We start from the raw sequence: 21,572 nt of genomic DNA on the forward strand, positions 1-21,572 counted from the left end.
GGAGTCGTGTTATTTTGATTACATGGCGGTTCTTAATCCTTCCCCGACGTGATATCCTGAATAATTGCTTCACAATAGCGTCGTGGTTCTTCATTGTTACGTTGCTTTAAGACGTCGGTAAATATGCTGAATAACTGGTTCACAATAACGTCGTGTTTTATTTGAACGTAGAAAGTGAAGAAATCACATTACAATATATTACAAAATTAATGTCATACACTGCCAATTACATAAGCATCATTCAATCCATATATCTTCACACCCATCTCGAATATTTTGACCACCTAACTCACCCACCAGTTCATCAAATGTGTCAACATTTGGCATCCCTCTAGTAAATGGCTCACACTCAATTATCACATCACCTAAGACTTCATCACCAATAACATCATTATATTCTCTATTAGGCATTGATAACACTACCGACCAACCACGATGCATCGGGTCGTCAACAAAAAATATTTGTTTGACTTGAGAAGCCAAAACAAATTGGTCATTCCTATGTCCAATTTTACTCAAATCTACAAGGGTAAATCCAAGTTCGTCGACTACAAGACCAGAACTATCTATCCAATCACACCTAAAGACTGGGATTGTAAACTTTTGGTAGTCAAGGTCCCAAATTTCTTGAATGACACCATAGAAACCCATATTTGAGAGAATTGGGTTTTTATCCTTGGCACTAGCAACTTGCATGGTATGTGCAAGTAAATAAACTCCACTATTTTGAGTTGTCCGCACATCATCTTGTGCCTTGATATTGAATTTAATACCTTTAATAAGATAGCTCCTATATAATGGCACTGACATGTTTGGACCAGCTGCTAGCCACCTTAAATTTTCTGATACGCCATGATTGTCTTCCTCAAGTTCACTTTGAACCTGCAAATTAATCATGTCTTAATTCAATCTAACATATAAATAAGAAGAAAATTAAAAGAGAAATATGTTATTCAACAACATATACCTTGAAGCGTAGCCATTAAATGAAAGTGCTATTGTGCTTATCCTGCAGCCACTTTGTTCTCTTTCTAAATTTTGGATAAGCAGTCTTGATGTGGATCATATGTTGCCTACATGACACGAAAAATTCAAGCATTATGGTCCCAAATATAGAAGATAAACATAAGAAATAATTTAAAATGGAAACTTAAAGAATAAAACTCATACGTACTCGATATAAGGTAGGACTTCCTCTGTATTCTCCAAGACATATAGATGTGCTTGATTCAACAGGTCCTGATCAACTACGCTCACTGTGCAACCTGATAATGGCTTTGAAAGTCCCATCTTTTGGCTTGAAGGCACTCCAACTGTACTAACATCAGATAAATGCTGAGTACAAAACTCTACCGCTTCTTCAGCTATATACCGCTCAGCAATGCAACCTTCGGGAGGAGTACGATTCTGAACATACCCCTTCAGCACTTTCATATATCTTTCAAACGGATACATCCACCTAAAATATACTGGCCCACATAGACGAACTTCTCTGACAAGATGTACTACTAGATGAACCATGATATCAAAGAATGAAGGGGGAAAGTACTTCTCAAGCAAACACAGAGTAACTACTACATCTTCTTCCAACTTATCTAGCTTGGAAACATCAACAGTCCTTGCACATATAGCATTGAAGAAGAAACACAAACGAGTTATTGCATACCTTGCAGGCTTCTCCAAAACAGAACGAATTGCCACAGGGAGCAATTGTTGCATTAAGGTATGACAATCATGTGATTTAAGGCCAAGAAGTCTTGAATCTTGTAAAGATACAAGTTTTTAATATTTGAAGAATAACCTTCAGGGACCTTCATACCATAGAAAGAATTGCAAACCTCTCTCTTCTCTGCTCTTGACAAATTCCAAGGCCCAGGAGGCAAACGAGTACGTCTTTCTCCATACTCGGGTTGCAAATCAGTTTTGACCCCCATGTTCAATAAATCTAATCGAGCAGCAATCCCATCTTTATTTTTTCCAGGGATCTCCAGCAATGTACCAATGATACTATCGCAAACATTCTTCTCAATGTGCATAACATCTAGGGCATGCCTCACAGGAAGGTATTTCCAATACTCGAGATCAAAGAATATTGATTTCTTCTTCCAACAAACTCTGTCACCATTTTCAACCATATGCAGCACTTCTTCTCCGGTTAATGGCTCGGGAGGTATGCCATATTCAGGTTTCCCATTAAAAGCTGCACGTTGCCTCCTATATGGATGATTGATTGGTAACCATTTTCTATGCCCAATGTAACAAATTTTGTGGCCATTTTTCAACCTGTGACTAGGTGTATCATCGCCGCATATTGGACAAGCTTTATATCCTTTAACAACACAACCATATAAGTTTCCATAGGCGGGGAAATCATTAATTGTCCACATTAATGCAGCTCTGAGTGTAAAGTATTCTCTATTATGTGCATCATACACTCCTCTAATCCCATCCCACAAAGATTTTAAATCATCAATCAAAGGCTCCAAGTAGACGTCTATATCATTTCCGGGTTGTTTAGGACCGGAAATCAATAAGGTTAACATCATGAACTTTCGTTTCATGCACAGCCATGGAGGGAGATTATATGTAACTAAGATAACCGGCCAACAACTATATCTGCTACTTAGAGAACTGTGGGGATTGAATCCATCAGATGAAAGAGCCAATCTCAAGTTTCTCGGCTCATTACCAAACTCAGGCCATTTATCATCAAGAAGTTTCCAAGACGGGGAATCCGCCGGATGAGACATCTGACCGTCAATTGATTTTCTAGCAGCATGCCAAGTCAAACTCTTAGCTGTCTCATGTGATTGAAACATCCTTTTAAACCTTGGAATTGGAGGAAAATACCACACCACCTTCGCTGGCACACCCTCTTTCAAGATTGAATCTTTGCCTTCCTTCCACCTTGAGATACCACAAGTAGGACAATTAGTTGAATCCTCATACTCCTTCCTATACAAGATGCAATCATTGGGGCATGCGTGCATTTTCTCATAACTCGGCCCCAATGCACACAAAGTCTTTTTAGCCTCATACATAGAGGTTGGTATTGTATTTCCTTCTGGAAGCAAATCGCCTTGAAGTATCAATAATTCTGTAAAACAGACATCACTCATCCCATGTTTTGCCTTCAAATTATACAACTTCACTAATGCCGATAACTTCGTGTACTTTCTACAACCAGGGTATACTGGTTGATCTCCATCCCCAATCACATTGACAAACTCATACGGATCGGAACCAAAATCACCAAAATCATTATCATCCATATCAATTTCTTCAGACACAAAACTGTACCTACTATGGCCATCATCTTCTTCAACATTTCTACTAGCATTAGTAGTTGCTTCCCAAGGTTCTCCGTGAAATGTCCAATTCTTATAGCTTTGGTCAATTCCATTAAAGTATAAGTGATCCCTTATAATTCCAACCCCAAACAACTTCAAATTAACACATTTAACACATGGACAACGGATATGTGTTGTAGTTAGAAGATTTTCTACAGCAAAGTTCAAAAATGCTTCCACCCCAAACTCATATGCCTTCGATCTTCTATCCGAGTGCATCCATGACTTATCCATCTCCGACACTATAACCTATTATCTATAATAAAGTGAAAATACAGGCAATGACCATCACTATAGCAGATTATACAAAGATCTAATAGCAAGTAATACACAACAGAGACGACGGGTTTTAAACAAAAACAGACGTATTTGGCATATATAGACGACGGATTTTCAACAGACGTCGTCTAATATAAGTAATACAAACGACGGGTTTATGAAAAAACCGTCGTGTATAAGTAATACAACGACGGTTTTTTCATAAACCGTCGTGTAATCGTCGTCGTATGCCTAAAAAGGCGTCGTGTCTCAGTTTATTTTCAAGAACCCAAAACCCATTAAGAACACAACATATATATGAAACCAAGCAAGAAACCAACATATACATGAAACCAAGCATGAAAACAATAAATCCATTCCCAATTCAACATAACATAGGGTGATTAAAAGATCCGACAAAATTAAATCCATTCCCAATTCAACATAACAGATAATGTAATCCATGAACCCATTAAACAGAAAATCCATGAACCCATTAAACAGAAAATCCATGAACCCATTAAACAGAAAATCCATGAACCCATACCTATAAGCACATTATTAACAGATCGCAAAGCATATACCTAAAACCCTTTAACAAAACAACCTAATATCATTCAATGAATTTACAAGGGGAAGATAGGGTTTGTACTTACAGGTTGGATGAGCTCACAGATTTGACGGAGCCTGGAGAGTGCAACTTTTAATTAGAGCAGAAGTGAGAGAGCGAAATGTTATGTTGCGCGAAATTTGAAAATTTTAGGGTTCAGGGTTAGAAGTATAAGAATAAGAGCCAAATATAAAAAAAATTTAGGGCGCGCGAAAATTTTTAGAGCGCGCGCTCTTTAAAACGTCGAAAGAAAAACCCAAAACGACGGAAACACTGAACGTAACGCCGTTTATTTTGACGCTTCATTTTTCGGATTAATTTTAAATTTATTTTGAATATTTTGATATAAAGACGACTGAAAAACCACGTCGGGGTTAAAAAATTGAAAACGTTGTAAATTATAATAGACGACTTACATATTAAAATGACGTCGTTTAAAGTAGAAACCATGTCGGATATTTTACTGCACGACGTAACATATGTATTCCATGACTCAACCACCGTCGTTAACAATTAATACCCTAAACCCTTAAAACTAAATTATATAATTTTTAAAATTAAGTTTATAAAAGGGTTTATGGTTTTACAGCCTAATATATACCCTAGACTACCCAAAAATTATACTTTAAAAATAAACCCCAATAAATAACAACCCTAATCTCTAAACCCTAGACTCTAAACCCTAAACCATAAAACTAGAAGTGATTTTATGACTCATCAAAACAATTTTGTTTTGGATGGTCATTTTAAATTTTTGTTATTCAAAATGAATTTTTTCAAGGTTTAGGGGGAAGAAAATATATCAATGACTTCATAGGAGTTGACTTTGCATTTTTCTGATTTATTTTAAATTTATTTTGAATATTTTGATATAAAAATAATAAAATATTCTTAACACAACAACAAACCACGTCGGTGTTAATAAACTGTAGACGTTGAAAATTGTAATAGACGACTAAGTTGTTAAAATGACGTCGTTTAAATGAGAAACCATGGCGGATATTTAACTATCCGACGTAAAATATATATTCCACGACTTAACCGCTGTCGTTACAAAGTACTACCCTGAACCCTTAAGAAATTGAAGACGTTGTAAACCATAAACGACTCAATTGTTCAAAGAACGTCTACTAAATATCCTTTTACGTCGGATTTGTTTAAAACGAAACAACAAAAAACGACGGCTTTTGACTTTATTACGTCGTTGGAAAAGTATTACACGTCGGTTACGCAATTTGTATGTTTGTTTTTTTTTTAATTTAAGAAAACCTCAACAAATTTTTACATTATATATTATAGACAAAATTTGTACATTATACATAAATATCAAGTGTTCAATAATTCCCCTATTCCAGGTGAAGGCAAACAAACTCTGCCCATTCATTCCGGACTTCATCAATTGCTTCTTGGGGGTATGGCTCTTCCTGTTTTCCCTTGGCATACTGCATAAACAATGACTATTAGGGTTTATAAATAAAAGGAAATTCAATCACAGACGACCATAACCGACGTAGTATATCTATTCAACGACGGTAATTTTACATGACCGTCGTTGATAATACAAAAAACGACGTAAAATGTATGAAGGTAATTTCTTCTTACCTTCTTCTCAAACCCCAAGGAAGGATCCATGATGATGTCCCTCATGAAGCGCATCACATAATACCCGCATTCGACACTGCTGGGTTGCTTTGGTGTGCCTGACAGAGTTTTCCAAATTACTGCCTTACGGCCTGATCTGGCTATGTGAGAATTATAAATTTTTATAGCACTGTTCACGATGTTTTTGGCCTCTTCATCGACCACACGATTTCCTGGCAGAGGATCCAGAAAATAGACGGTTTCCCTCTTTGCTCTTACAATCAGCAAGATCCAATGACGGCTGCACAAAATTAATATAAAAACGACGGTTATTTACAAAAACGATGTATTATAATATTTCACACGACGAAATAAAGTAGCAATCGACGACATTATATATTTATCACGACGATAAATAACTACCGACGTGGTTAGTAGTTTCAAACGACTCAATAAAATAAAACACCGACGTGGTTAGTTTATACGCTGTCATTTATTGAAAATCATAAAAACAAAATCCTGTTAAGGAGACAAACCCTGGATTGTAAGGCATCATGAAAATCTGTTCACCGTCAGTCCTCTGAAGTCGTGCTGCTACCAGGCGTGATCTGTCAGCTATTGTGCCAGAGCTGGCACTAACTGTAGCAGGGTCGATAAAGCCAACCATGCTGCACATATTTGCTTGTTTCAAAACATCGTGTAAGTACCTAAATATATAAAATAATATAAACAAGTCAGCACAAAAAAACACACGACGGTTATGTATAACAAAACGACGTATTATAAAATTTCACACGACGTACTGAAATAGACAACGACGTTATAATATATTTATCACGACGGTACATACTAACGACGTGGTTAGTTAGTTAAGACGACGCAATAAATAAACCAACGACGTATTATTTTAGAATGACAAACCTCATATATACAGCAATGACAGTAGCTCCTATTTCCTCCATGCCTGCAAATTGTGTAATAAAATTTCACACGACGTACTGAAATAGACAACGACGTTATACCTCCTTATCAATTGTAAAGTGCATACTAACGACGTGGTTAGTTAGTTAAGACGACGCAATAAATAAACCAACGACGTATTATTTTAGAATGACAAACCTCATATATACAGCAATGACTGACGATGCAATAAATAAACCAACGACGTATTATTTTAGAATGACAAACCTCATATATACAGCAATGACTGTAGCTCCTATTTCCTTCATGCCTGCAAATTGTGTAATATCTTCAGGCAGGAGGAAGGTATCGCGCTCTAGACCAAACACCTCCTTATCAATTGTAAAGTGCAGGGTCTTATCCTGAGGCACGAGTGTCGTTTCCACATAACGACAAAGGGATTTTAAAGAAGATGGCGCCTCCATATTTGAATAATCAACAACTTTAATAACCTGTTTAAAGAAATAAAAAAAATGACGTGGTAATTCAATAAAAACGACGGTTTAAGGAATAAAACGTCGTCTGAAAAGAATTTAAACGACGGTGAAAAACCGTCGTGGTGAATAATTTATTACGTCTTAGAAAAAAATTCCGCCGTCTAAGTTGTAAACAAACGACGGTTTAAAGAAAAATATCGACGTCTGGAATTTTGAAAAACAAATAAAAAAGGCAAAGTTATGTGAACATACCTGGTCGTCATCTTCTTTCTCCTTTTCATCTTGTTTTTCTTCTTTATTCTCTTCATATATGACGTCGGGAATGATTAACTCCGTCATCTAAAAACCACAAAGTTTTAAAAATAACGACGTTTAATGGCATGTAAAACAAGTAAACTAAATACGACGTGGTATTGAAATACAAACGACGGTTTATTTTTAAAATCGTCGTGGTATGTATTTCAAACGACGGTTTTATTAATAATAACGACGTCTAATGGTTTTTAAAAAAACAGAGAATTCAAAGTTCAGATATGTTACCTTTTCTTCCTGATGTTTCCCATTTTTGGCAGTATCATCCTCAAAATGCTGGGATCTCACATCACCTCCAGAGCAGCTTGCTTTGTCAGACATTGGATTTTTGGGACTTTGGCTAATTCTGGGTTTAAGCATGCTTGGATCAAAATTGGGAATTAATTGGGAAAGCTGACTCAGGAAATGCTCCCTCTCAGCCTCTACCAATTGTTTCGTTCTAGCCTCCATCCTTAAAGCCTCTTCCCTTGCCTTAGCTTCCATCTTTTTAGTCTCTTCTTGAATGAGAACTCTTAAACTGTCCTTCAAACGGTCGTCAAAGCTCACTCTCTGTGGTTTGGGTAAATTGAAATATTGCCTTGGTGAGATCCCAGCACCTACTCCTCTCACTCTGCCTGGATGCTCGGGGCCCAAAGCCATGGTCAGCACATCATTGCTGCCAGAAACAGTGACTTTGCCTTCCGAGACTTGTTTTTGCAATTCATCCTAAAACAAAGATATATAAAAAAGTAAGAACAAAAACACACGATGGTTATTTATATACAAACGACGTATTATATAATTTCACACGACGCAATAACATATAAATCGACGTTATTATAATTTATCACGACGGTAGTTATACCGACGTGGTTAGTTTTTAAAACGACGAAATGAATAAACCACCGACGTCTTATGCTTTATTTACAGATAACAGAGGGATGATTCAATATTCACACCTTTAACGACCTTGTTTAAAACATTTCGACGTAGTAATTTAATACAAACGACGCGAAAATGAACCACGGACATCTTATGCTATAATTACATAAAACAGAGTAGTGATTCCTGATTTAGACCTTTAACGACGTTTTTTAAAAAATTTCGACGTGGTAATATCATTCACACGACGCAAAATATAACATAAGACGTAATAAGAATTATTCACAGTTTAATAAAAATTTAAAACAGAGTGAGTAGGCTTACAATTAATTTTGCTTTCTCTGCCACCTTTGGATCCGGGATGTTACCATGTTTGTCCTGTCTAGCTCTCTTCCATAAGGTAGATCGATCAATTTCTACCCCAGGCATGGTTTCCTCCAATTGATCCTCCAAACCAGCATATCCTTTTCGAGACAATCGATGATTGTACTCAAGTTTCTCCCTAATCTGTGCATGTTGAGAATGCACAGACTCAAAATCTTTGGATAACCTTGAAGCTACAAAGGCATCCCATTGTGCTTTCTCTATGAATTTATATGTTTCAGGGGGTTGGCTTAATCTCTCCCTGTCATTGGTGTATGGAAGGATATAATGCCTCGTTAGTGTAGACTTGAAATCCTTCCATTTCTTGGCAGCAGAAGCTAACACAGAGTTCTTGCCCCCTTGACCTACCACAAAAGCAATGACAACTGCTTCCCAAATCTGCTCCTTTATATCCTTGGGGATTTGAGCCCATTTCATGTCCACAAGTGGAACTCTGGAGCGTGCCAACACACCAATGTAGGACTGCATCTCACTATGTGCTTGGCCAATTCCTTTCCCCCTTTTATTGTACTCAACAATTGGCCTCAGTTTCTGAAGTTTTCTCTTCACAACACGAGGCATTGTGCTCATACCTCGACCAGACTTTGAATCATCAGAGATTGTTGTCGTGCTGGTTTATTCTGTCTCAGCAGATGATGAAGCATACTTCATCTTCTTCGAAGACTTCTCTTGAGGAGGTACCATTCCAAGCTCCTTACCTCCATTTTTCTTGGAGCCAGAATCCTTACTTTGGTCTTGGTGAGAAACCATTTTTACAGACAAAACTGCAAGTGAAAATATTTCAGGAAAAGATTAAGAACACAAACGACGGTTATTAATAAAATACGACGTATGATATGATTTTAAACGACGCAATGAAATAATCTCAGACGTAATAAATGTTTAAAACCAAGGTAATTAAACAACGACGAAATAATTAACTATAAACGACGTGATAATTAACTATAAACGACGAAATATTTATATAACGTCGTGGTATTGATGTTCACACGACGTCAGTAGTAATATACCGTCGTCTATATAAGGATCCAAAACCCTTCTTTCTTTCTCTGTGAATGTTTGATTGCAGATTTGATTTTTCTGAACCATGGTTTTTGTTTTCTAATTTGATAAAATACAAGGCCAAGAAAGAAAGTTTTGGAATCTTATATAGACGACGGTATTTTAATATGACGTCGTGGTATTAACATTCACTCGACGTAAAACAATAAGATACTGTCGTCTATATTAGATACCAACCCTACTTTCTTTTTCTTTATATTTTATCAAATTAGGGAAAAACAAAAACCATTGTTCAGAGAAATCAAACCTGCAATTAAACAAGCAAATAAAAAAAAGACTATAATTTTAAAAACAACTTTGTCAATTTTCAGACGACGCTAGAACGACTGACGAACCGTCGTGGTCTACATATTTAACCACGTAAATAAGAAGCTACCGTCATCTTATTTAGTTGAGGTAGTTGTCTTCAAAGTTGGAAACTTTTCCTCTTTGTCTGTATATTTTATCGAACTTGGAAAGAAGTAAAATGATTTTGGCCAGAAAAAAGGTAAAAAGATTTTTCAAACAAAAAACGTATGAGCATGCAAAACAGCAACCAAAATAGTGAAAATGAAAGCTTACCTTTTGCGTGCAATAAAAGCAAGAGGAAGACTATCGATGTTTAAGTTCAGAGACGACGAAGAAGACGAGAGGAAGACGATGAGATACTCTGACATTGCTCTGACAAGGAAAAAAGTCTAAAAGTTTTCTCTGGGAGATTGAAATTTTTAATCGGGTTTGGAAACAGTGCATGTGTAAGTCAGGTAGATGAAAAGTTGCTTACATATAAAACCATTTCAAAAAAAAAATACGGCGGTTACATATAACGACGACGTATAAATTAGAAACTACGACGGTACATTTAACTTCGGACGTGGTAAATAAAGACGACAGTAGTGTTGTAGGTACCGTCGTAGTAAACTCAAAAATTAAAGTACATAAGTAATAACTCGCGTCATGGTAGATTATTTAACACGTCGTTTTTATTAATGTACCAACGTGGATTTCTGTAATATACGTCGGTCATACCGACGTTGATTTTACAATTTAAACGGCGGTTTTTTTGTAAGGACCGCCGTTGGTTTTAAAAATTTATTCTATAAATTTGTCGCTTTCATTCATTTTCGGTTTACCTTTAGGGTTCCAAGTTCTTCCTCTCTCAGAGACACTGTCTCTCACATCTCAAAGACAATAATTTGGATGTCTTTCTCAAAGAGAAATTGAGCTTACTCGCATCAAATCTATGTCCACAAGAAGAAGTTTGTCAACTAGCCTTCTCACTTCCTTGATCAAGCCTGATAGGACACTTAGTGCTTCTGAATACTCCTTGCTTTCCATCAAAAGAGATGCAAGCCTGGCCTCCACTCGCTGTCGAAGGAAAGTTCGCTTCTCAGGGAAATCTGAAGATCAGATGTGCCTGATCCTCTGCTTGATTTTCTTGGCTAAGAAGATCCGTCAGATTTGTGATAGCCTCTTCCTTTATCCGTAGAGCTTCAGAAGAAGAAGATGGGTTTCAAGAATGCGATAAAGAATAGAAATGGCTTCAGAATGCGATAAAGCATGAGCAATCGAATCAGTGCTTTGAACTATACTTTGAACTATACAAGTCAATGCTTTGAACTATACAAGTCCTGCAGAAAGATAAAGGACCAAACTGTTAAAGAAACTGAAACTGTTAAAGAAACCCTAAACTAACACGACGCAATATTTGTTTTGCGACGTGGAATCTTTTCATTTAACGTCATTAGGTTTAATATAACCGACGTGGATTTGAATTTTTAAATTATGAATAGAAATTTTTTTCCCGTGACCTTTCAGTTTATTTTTCAATTACAGTGCGTTATAAATAGAATTTTTTTTCCGGAGGAAATTTAAAATGAAGGAAATTAATGTTCTGGAATATGTAAAGTTTCTTTTTTGGATGACAGATTTCAATTCTTGTCATTAAGTAGATCTACCGACGTAGGATAAGAAAATAAAGGAAAAAATTGTTAACAAAAATTCTTAATAAGACGACGGTTTAAATTAAAGGTACGACGTATAAAATGAATAAATACGACGTTAAATTTTATAGTACGATTTAAAGATAACGTCGTAGAACTATACTAGAATGACGTCAATATATTTATATTTTCCGTCGTTGTAAATTAATTTAATACGGCGATATTTTGTATTTTAAAGCCGTGGATTTGTTTGTAATTATACGGCGTCTTATACGAAAACCTCGTCGTGTTATTTTATGAGTAAAAACGGCGGCTTTTATTGAAATCGTCGTCTTTACTTTCTACGTCGGTCGATTCATAACTTCTGCCGTTCTTTGTTGGCTTTGATTTTACACTGTGGAAATCTGTTTCAAATAGACGTCGGTTGTTTAATTAGGTACGTCGTTGTTTTTGAACAGCCATTTGAATCTCCATTTTTAGTTGTCTAAGGTGGTATTACACGACGGTGTTTTTAGAACCGTCGTCTTTTTAAAAACCACGACGGTTTTCACTTAGACCGTCGTTGTTTTCTGGTCGTCTTTTTCACTTTTTGTAGTAGTGAGACATTGCTTATGCGGTGAACGTTGTTAGTCAATTTATGCACTCTCCAAGTGAAGATCACATGAATGCAGTTCGGATACTTAGATATTTGAAGTCTGCACCTGGAAAAGGACTTATGTTCTCAAAGCATGGTCATCTAAATATTGATGGTTATTCAGATGCAAATTGGGCAGGTAATGTAACAGATAGAAAATCCACATCGGGTTACTTCACATTCGTGGGAGGTAATTTGGTGACATGGAGGAGCAAGAAACAGAATGTAGTAGCTTTATCCAGTGCAGAAGCCGAGTTCAGAGGCATGACTAAAGGCATTTGTGAACTTCTTTGGTTAAGAAAGTTGCTTACTGAACTTGGGTATAAACCTACATCCACAATGAATCTCTTTTGTGACAACAAGGCTGCTATAGCCATTGCACAGAATCCGGTTCAGCATGAACGTACTAAACATGTTGAGGTGGATCGACACTTCATCAAACAGAAACTTGAGGCTAAAGTGTTTCAGTTTCCTTTTGTGAAATCCGAGGATCAATTGGCGGATATTTTGACAAAGGCAATTTTCAGTAAAGCATTCCACAATTCACTAGATCAATTGGGCATTGGCGACATCTATTTCCACGTCATCTTTTATAGAAAAATCGAAGTGGAAAATTTATTTTACGACGGCTGTTTTTATATAGGCGACGTAGTAGGTATCAATAACGTCGTCTTCTAATGTATTTAAAGACGTCATATTTTTTATTGTCGTGAAAATGATATTTAACGGCGTCTTATTTTAATTTTCGTCGTTGTATGTCTATCTTGCGGCCTTGTTCTGTTAATATGTGTCATATTTTTCCTTTTTAACGACGGTTTTTTTAGAGAGTTGGTCGTCTATTCTCATCATCGACTGCTTTTTTAGATCTTTTTGCAGTACAAAGACGTCGTTTTGTATTTGTTGATGACGTTGTATATTTTAACAACGACGGTGATTTAGCGTCGTGGTTTATGAGAGAAAAGATGACGGTGGATTCCACGACCATTGAAAAACCGAATACACGACGGTGATTTACCGTCGTCTTTTTGCTTTTTTGTAGTAGTGACCCCAAGTTGGCCATTGTCTCTATGGTTAATGTGCTTTTGACTGGAAATAGGTATTTGCGAGAGAACTGGGTTTTCTGGATATAAGATGGACCCAAAATTATGCCACCCTGCAATGTGCGTGCCAATGTATTATTATTTGTCTTTGTCATTAAAATATCAATATTATATGTATAGATGTGATATTCTCAATGAAAATTCGTGTTTCACCAGGTAATTGTTTGTCTCTCGCTATAAAATTCTGATAATAAAGCATAGAGCATAGAGCATAGAGATATAGAAGAGAATTACAGCTTACTTACAATAATGCAAGCAACGATGCGAGGTTGGTGCAAAGGTGCAAGGAGAAGCTTGAGAAGGTGGCATATAAACATAATGAGACCTAGTTGGGTGAAGAAGAGAGGAAGAGTTGAAAGCAAGGCATTCTCAGCCTTCCACACCCCAGTCACGTGTGTTATCGTTTTCTTATAACATACCCTCGTAACATCTGCTTCTACTATCCCGTCATTGTCCCGTAGTGCATCATTCATTACGTACGATACTTATATTTGCAATTCTTTTTTATAAAAGCGTTGTTAAAGAATTGGAGGATTCAAACAAAAGACCTCAAATGCAAAAGAAACTGCTCTTACCTACTTGAGCTACAAACTCTATTTACAAATTAGATAATAGGAATTCAAGGTTTCTGTCAGCCCTTCCTAGCTACATCAGGACGTCTTTCTTTTGCCTTGGATGACGTCCAAATCGCTAGAAACACCACTTTCATCAAAGACAAAGACAAAGACTATGACAATGAAACTAGAAAAGAAAAGTGATTGTTATCAGACAACAAAAATTAAAGAGGAATGAATAGAAATCAAAGTTTCAATACTGAGGGATTAATTAGTTAATTAGTTGCGCCTAAACTAGCTGTAAACTCTTCTTAATTTGTTGGCTGTTCGTTCAGTTTGGTTGGCATCCACGCATTATTAGACTTTTATTTTTATTTTTGGTGGCATCCATATATGCATTAGAATCTTCTTATTGAATTGAATATTGGATTGGTTGGCTGTTCGTTCTCTTCCAATAAAGTTCTAATGAATCTCTACATGTTTTGTTCTATCATATTGAATTGGATTTTCAGCAATCTTAATTGCTAACTGATTATCACAATACAACTGCATAGTATCCTCAGTACGAAAATGCAGCTCCCCCATAAGCCTTTTCAACCATAGCAGTTCACGAACACCTTTCACCATAGCCTGATACTCGGAAAATAGTAAGTAAACGCAAGATAAGTAAGAAATTGGAATCATTCTAATACCCATGTATAAGTAAACGCTGGAAAAGAAGGAATTGGAACGATTCCGATGCCTCTTTCTCTCTGTTGAAGTAAGTTTTCTTAATGTTTTATTATTACTAAAAATAATTGACCGAATAAAATTTTGAATAAGAGATGTGGATGTCCGACTCAAGCTACCATATAAATTAGTTTACAAATTAATGTATATAGAATTGTGGTATGAGTTAAAGAAAGAGATATAAAATTATGGTATATGAGTTGTATTATTATTGGTGCTTGATATGATATAAGAACATGGTAGGCAAGCTTAGTTTGCGCTAGGCGCGCCCTCAATGAGTGAGAATGAAGGTATTGAAGAAAGATTCTGCTACTTTTGAGGAAAGATTTACGGGACAGATACTGCATACAGTTGTTGTTGATTTTGATCTATAAAAGTCAAACTGCGCAGCATTAAGACAAATGCCGCCCTAACTAGAATCTTAAATTTTATATGCCAAGTTGCCTGACCTTTCCTCCAATCATCAAATTGGTCTTCACCCACATCTCCACTTCTCCACCTACCATTTTTATGTTTTTAAAACCCTTATTTTGGATCTTGGCTTTCCCTACACATCGCATTCGTAGAATCGAACCCTTCATTTATAGTTAATAAAAGGCTTCTTCAAGTCTCTGCAGCTCAGAAAGTAGTTAGTTAGGCCATGGCTGCTAGTCCTCCTCCATATAACCCCGTGCCGGTTGCGTACCAGGGAGGTGCCGGCGCGGTGCCAGTATGGTTGAACAAAGGGGACAACGCATGGCAAATGGTTGCAGCCACACTCGTCGGCCTCCAAAGCGTGCCGGGTCTTGTCATCCTGTACGGAAGCATAGTAAAAAAGAAATGGGCAGTGAACTCAGCTTTCATGGCTCTCTACGCTTTTGCGGCGGTCGTAATCTGCTGGGTGTCGTGGGCTTACAAGATGTCGTTTGGGGACAAGCTCCTACCCTTCTGGGGCAAAACTGGCCCTGCCTTGGGCCAGAAGTTCCTCATCAACCAGGCAGCTCTGCCTGCGAGCACGCACTACTTCAGCGACCACAAGACTGTGGAGACTGCTGAGATCACACCCTGGTACCCGATGGCGACCATGGTGTGGTTTCAGTGCGTGTTTGCAGCCATTACGCTGATACTGCTGGCGGGGTCGGTGCTTGGGAGGATGAACTTCAAGGCGTGGATGATGTTCGTGCCGCTTTGGCTTACATTTTCGTACACTGTCGGAGCTTTCAGCTTGTGGGGTGGAGGGTTCTTGTTCCATTGGGGTGTCATGGACTATTCCGGTGGTTATGTCATTCATCTTTCTTCTGGGATTGCTGGCTTCACCACTGCTTACTGGGTAAATTAATTAAATAATTAACTACGCTATTGCTAGTTTTCTTTCTCTCCATTAGTCAACGTCTACAGGCCTGGTAATTATTGATTAAATAGTGCATTAATTCCTTGTAATTATAAAACAGTGGCTTTAATTTTTTTCGTTTTCTTCTTTGAATTTAATAGTGACTAAACTCACACGTACTATACGGATGCTAAGACTCGAACTCAAAACCTTTCCAAACCACCGTTACACTAGAATCAATAGGATCGAATATATATATATTCCTTAAAGAATTAATAGGATCAAATTGTTGAGATTCAATTACAAGATTCCCTGAAAAGGTGGAAGAAGAAACAAAAAGTCCTCCATTAGGTTACTTAAATTAAAACTGGCTTCTTAATTATTCAAAAGTATCTGTGGATGAATCATGCATCATCAGAATCCTTAGACTTCGCATCTCATGCCTTAGACTTCCTCTTAATTTCTGGTGGAATCTAGATATCTTGTTACTTAAAGTTTCGCTTGAAACCTTTGTTGCTTGTGCTGCGTCACTATTGCTCGTTTTCTTTCTCTCCATTAGTCAACGTCTACTGGCCTGGTAATTATTGATTAAATAGTGCATTAATTCCTTGTAATTATAAAATAGTGGCTTTAAGTTCTTTCGTTATCTTCTTTGGATTTAACAGTGGCTAAACTCAAAACCACCGTTACACTAGAATCAATAGGATCAGAATCTTTCCAAATCACCGTTACACTAGAATCAATAGGATCGAATATATATATATATATATATTCTTTAAAGAATTAATAGGATCAAATTGTTGAGATTCAATTACAAGATCCCCTGAAAAGGTGGAAGAAGAAACAAAAAGTCCTCCCTTAGGTTACTTGAATTAAAACTGGCTTCTTAATTATTCAAAAGTATCTGTGGATGAATCAATGCAGACTACTTAGACTTCACATTTCATGCCTTAAGACTTCGTGCATAGTGATCACATATTTTCTATTCGCAAACTATCTTTTAGAGTAAAGTCTACTAGGTTGGAATATTATTATTTTAATTGGGTTACAAAGTTATAATATTAACGATGATGACCTACAAATAGTTTTATTTTATATGTTGCCCCATTTTTAAATACTATTTGGGTAAATTGCGAAAATGGTCCTCAAACTTGTATGCGATTTACATTTTGGTCCCTAAATTAAATTATTAGTCCAAATGGCACATAAACTCTATGTTAATCGCCCATTTGATCCAACCGTTACATTCTGTCAATATTGCTGTTAAATATGAGGGCAAATTGGTCATTTCTTACGTTAAAATAAAAAAATAATATAAAATAAAATAAAAACTCAGTAATTGGAATAGGGGAGAAGAAATCGAAGGGAGGGGGTTTGGGTCTCATAATTTTTTCCTCTCTTTTTCTTCAATTATTTTCTAATTTTATATTTATTTTAACCCTATTTTATTTGTTAATTATGAAAAGTCGTATTTAAAGGAATTTATGATTCTCATTAATTAATTGAGAAAAGATTACAAAAGAATATATAACACCTGTCTACTCTATACAACAGATAAAGCCACCTGTACAGGCTGTTACAACAGCTCTAACTAATTACTTACAAGAGTAACTAATAACAAACTAATCTAATCAGCTAACTACTCTCTTTAGCCCCCCGCAAGCTGAAGTGGGGATTGCACACTGTAAGCTTGGAACGAAGATAAGCATGTCGGGCAGAAGGAAGAGACTTTGTAAAGATATCTGCGAGCTGATTAGTAGTGTCAACAAACCGTAAATGAAGAATACCAAGCTGAACCAACTCCCGGATGAAATGATAATCAACCTCAACATGTTTTGTGCGAGCACTAAAAACAGGATTAGAAGCCAAATGAAGGGCAGATTGATTATCACACCAAAGTAACGGAGCAGAAGGAAGCTGAAAACCAACATCCTTAAACAGCTTAGCAATGTAAACAAGTTCAGCAGCAGTCATGGCAATACCTCTGTACTCAGATTCAGTAGAACTGCGAGAAACTGTAGGTTGCTTCTTGGCAGACCAAGAAATTAAATTTGAACCGAGAAAAACACACCAACCACTAGTAGACCGACGATCCAAGGGGCATCCTGCCCAATCTGCATCAGAATAGGCCTGCATAACAAGGGGGCCTTTGCGAAAACAGATTCCCATATCAAGAGAACCTTTAAGATATCCAAGGATTCTCTTTACAGCACCCAAATGATTAGTGCGAGGTTGGTGAAGATGCTGACATACCAAATTTACAGCAAAGGACAAATCAGGCCGTGTCCATGTCAAGTATTGAAGAGCACCAACGGTAGATCTATAGAAAGTAGGATCAGAAAGCAACATTCCAGAATTGTCTAATTTGTAGGACCCCAAGGGAGTGGCACATGGTTTGGCACCAAGAAAATCAGTTCGCTGGAGAAGATCACAAGCATATTTAGTCTGAGACAAGAATAAACCAGAAGCAGTGCGTTTAACCTCTAACCCAAGGAAAAAATGCAAAGGGCCCAAGTCTTTGACAGGAAATTTTGCACTGAGTTGCTGAATAAGAGCTTGACAGGCTGCATTATTGTTCCCAGTCACAATAATGTCATCGACATAAACCAAAACTAAGATTAAAGAAGAGCCACCCTTAATAAACAATGAGGAATCAGCTTGTGATGATCTGAAACCCAGAGAAATAAGTGCTTTAAAGAGCTCCTCATACCAAGCCCGGGGCGCCTGCTTAAGACCATACAAACTCCTATTCAACTTGCAAACAAAATCAGGCTTGGAGGGATCATGAAAACCTGGAGGTTGGCTCATATACACAGTTTCCTTCAAGAACCCATGCAGAAAAGCATTACTGACATCAAGTTGATTGAGGAACCAATCATATTGCACAGCTAAGGATAACAAAAGACGAATAGTAACAGGTTTTGCCACGGGGCTAAAAGTTTCATGAAAATCAATACCTTCCTGTTGATTGTACCCTTTAGCAACTAAACGAGCTTTGAACTTATCAACAGACCCATCAGATTTAAACTTGGTCCGAAAAACCCACTTACAACCCACTAAATTATAAGAGGGATTGGGAGGTACCAGGGTCCATGTCTGAGTCTTTTGAAGAGCAGCAATTTCAGAGGCCATGGCAGCAATCCAAACTTTGTGGGTTGCTGCTTGCTTATAAGTCTGAGGAGTAGGAGGAATTAAAGCAGTAGACTTGCAGAGAGAGCCTTGGGCTTAAAAATTCCATTTTTTGATCGAGTAACCATAGGATGACGATTAGGAGAAGAAGGAACTACAGATTCCTGAGAAGGGAGAGAAGGAAGGAGTTGTTCTTGAGAAGGTAAAGAAAGAACAGATTCAGAAGAAGGAGAAATGGAACTAGGGGATTGTGAAGAGGAAGGAGAAGTAGGAGAAATCGGGAAAGAAAAAGTAAGAGAAATAGGAACTGAAGAAGCAGAGATAGGAGAAGATGAAATAGGGGGAGCTTGGGTTGCAAAAGGAAAAGATGTTTCATTAAAAAGAACATGCCTGGAAATAAAAAGCTTGCCAGTAGAAATATCCAGACATCTATAACCGGAATGATTTAAGCTATATCCAAGAAAGACACAAGGCCTGCTTTTAGGATCCAACTTTGAGGAACTATATGGTTGTAACCAAGGAAAACAGAGACAACCAAACACTTTCAAAGTAGTATAATTTGGAGTGTGTTTAAACAACAATTCCCAAGGAGACTGTGCAGAAGAAGTAAAGGGTAACCGATTGATGAGATACAAGGCAGTTTGAAAAGCATCTACCCAAAAGCGATGTGGAAGGAAAGAAGAAGCAAACAGTGTCCTAGCAAGCTCAACAATATGCCTGTGCTTGCGTTCGGCACTGCCATTCTGTTCAGGGGTGTGTGGACAACTCAACTGATGCATAATACCCTCTGTGTTTAAAAAATCTTGGAAAGCAGTACTTAAGTATTCACCACCCGAATCACTCCTCAAGATCTTGATCCTAGAGTTCAACAAGTTTTCTAACTTGGCCTTAAACACTTTAAAAGTTGCAAGCACATCTGATTTATATTTCAAAGGATACAACCAGCCGTATTTAGTGTAATCATCCAGAAACAAAACATAGTACTTATAACCAAGAGCTGAAACAGTGGGACTGGGACCCCAGACATCCGAATGCACAAGCTCTAAAGGCTTGGTGGACTTATGTGCAGAACCAACAAAAGGAAGCTTATGAGCTTTCCCAACCATACAATCAGAACATATTAAGGACTCAGACAAGTCACCACTAACAGGTAGATGATTGCCACTAACAAGCTTGCGAAATAAAGAAAAGTGAGGATGACCCAACCTCTTGTGCCAAGTGAGGATATCACATTTATTAGCCAGAAAAGCAATGGAAGGACTTGATGAAAAAGGAGCTGCAGGACCAGCAGGAAGTCGATAGACACCATCCTCACTGAGACCTTGGAAGAGCATCTTCTTCGTAGCTAAGTCCTTAATTGTGAAGGAATCAGGATAGAGCGTTAGGGAACAAGAGTTGTCACGAAGAAACTTATTTGCCGATAACAAATTGTGTTTAATAGAAGGAACATGTAACACATCCTTTAAAGTAAAAACAGCAGAAGGAGTGTGTATGCGGGTAAAACCAGTGTGAGAAATTGGTAAGCAATTACCATTACCAACTTGCAAAGAGTCAGAGCCAGTGAATGGAGAAGAATTCTGCAGGTGCTGATTGGTAGCAGTCACATGAGCAGTAGCGCCAGAGTCAACAATCCAAGAAGGAGAGGAAGCAGCAGACTGTGGATTAGCATAATAGCCAGTAAATGGTCCAGAAGATGAAGAACTGCCAGAAGCATTGAGCAGACGGCCCAATTTGCGACAAGTGTTAGCGGCATGACCTTTCTTGTTGCAGAACTGACACACAAGAACAGGGCCAGAAGAAAAACCAGTAGAATTGAATGAAGAAGAACCTCCTGAATTGGAATTACCACCCCCAGGGCTTGAATTTCGAGAAAAATTGGGGCTGGGAAACCCTTGCGCACCAAATTGTGGAGGAGAAGAAAAATTTGGGGCAAAATTGGAGGGCGGTGACGGAAGCAGACCACGAGTGGGAGGAAAACCTCGATGCTGAGAGTTAGAGTTGTTGGAACCACCACTACTACAAAAAAGCAAAAAGACGACGGTAAATCACCGTCGTGTATTTGGTTTTTCAATGGTCGTGGAATCCACCGTCATCTTTTCCCTCATAAACCACGACGCTAAATAACCGTCGTTGTTAAACAATACAACGTCATCAAAAAATACAAAACGACGTCTTTGTACTGCAAAAGATCTAAAAAAAGCAATCGATGATGATAATAGACGACCAATTCTCTAAAAAGACCGTCGTTAAAAAGGGAAAATATGACACATATAAGAGAACAAGGCCGCAAGATAGACATACAACGACGACATAAAATACGCCGACGTTAAATATAATTTTCACGACATAAAAATATGACGTCTTTAAATACATTAGAAGA

The 21,572-nt window shown here is 37.5% G+C and overlaps 1 pseudogene; it reads left to right on the forward strand.

Moving 5' to 3' along the window:
• LOC18781143 overlaps positions 15,333 to 21,572 on the forward strand; it is a 24,885-nt pseudogene continuing 18,645 nt past the window's right edge.

This window comes from Prunus persica, chromosome G4 (genome assembly GCF_000346465.2).
Source record: "Prunus persica cultivar Lovell chromosome G4, Prunus_persica_NCBIv2, whole genome shotgun sequence".
NCBI lineage: Eukaryota > Viridiplantae > Streptophyta > Magnoliopsida > Rosales > Rosaceae > Prunus > Prunus persica.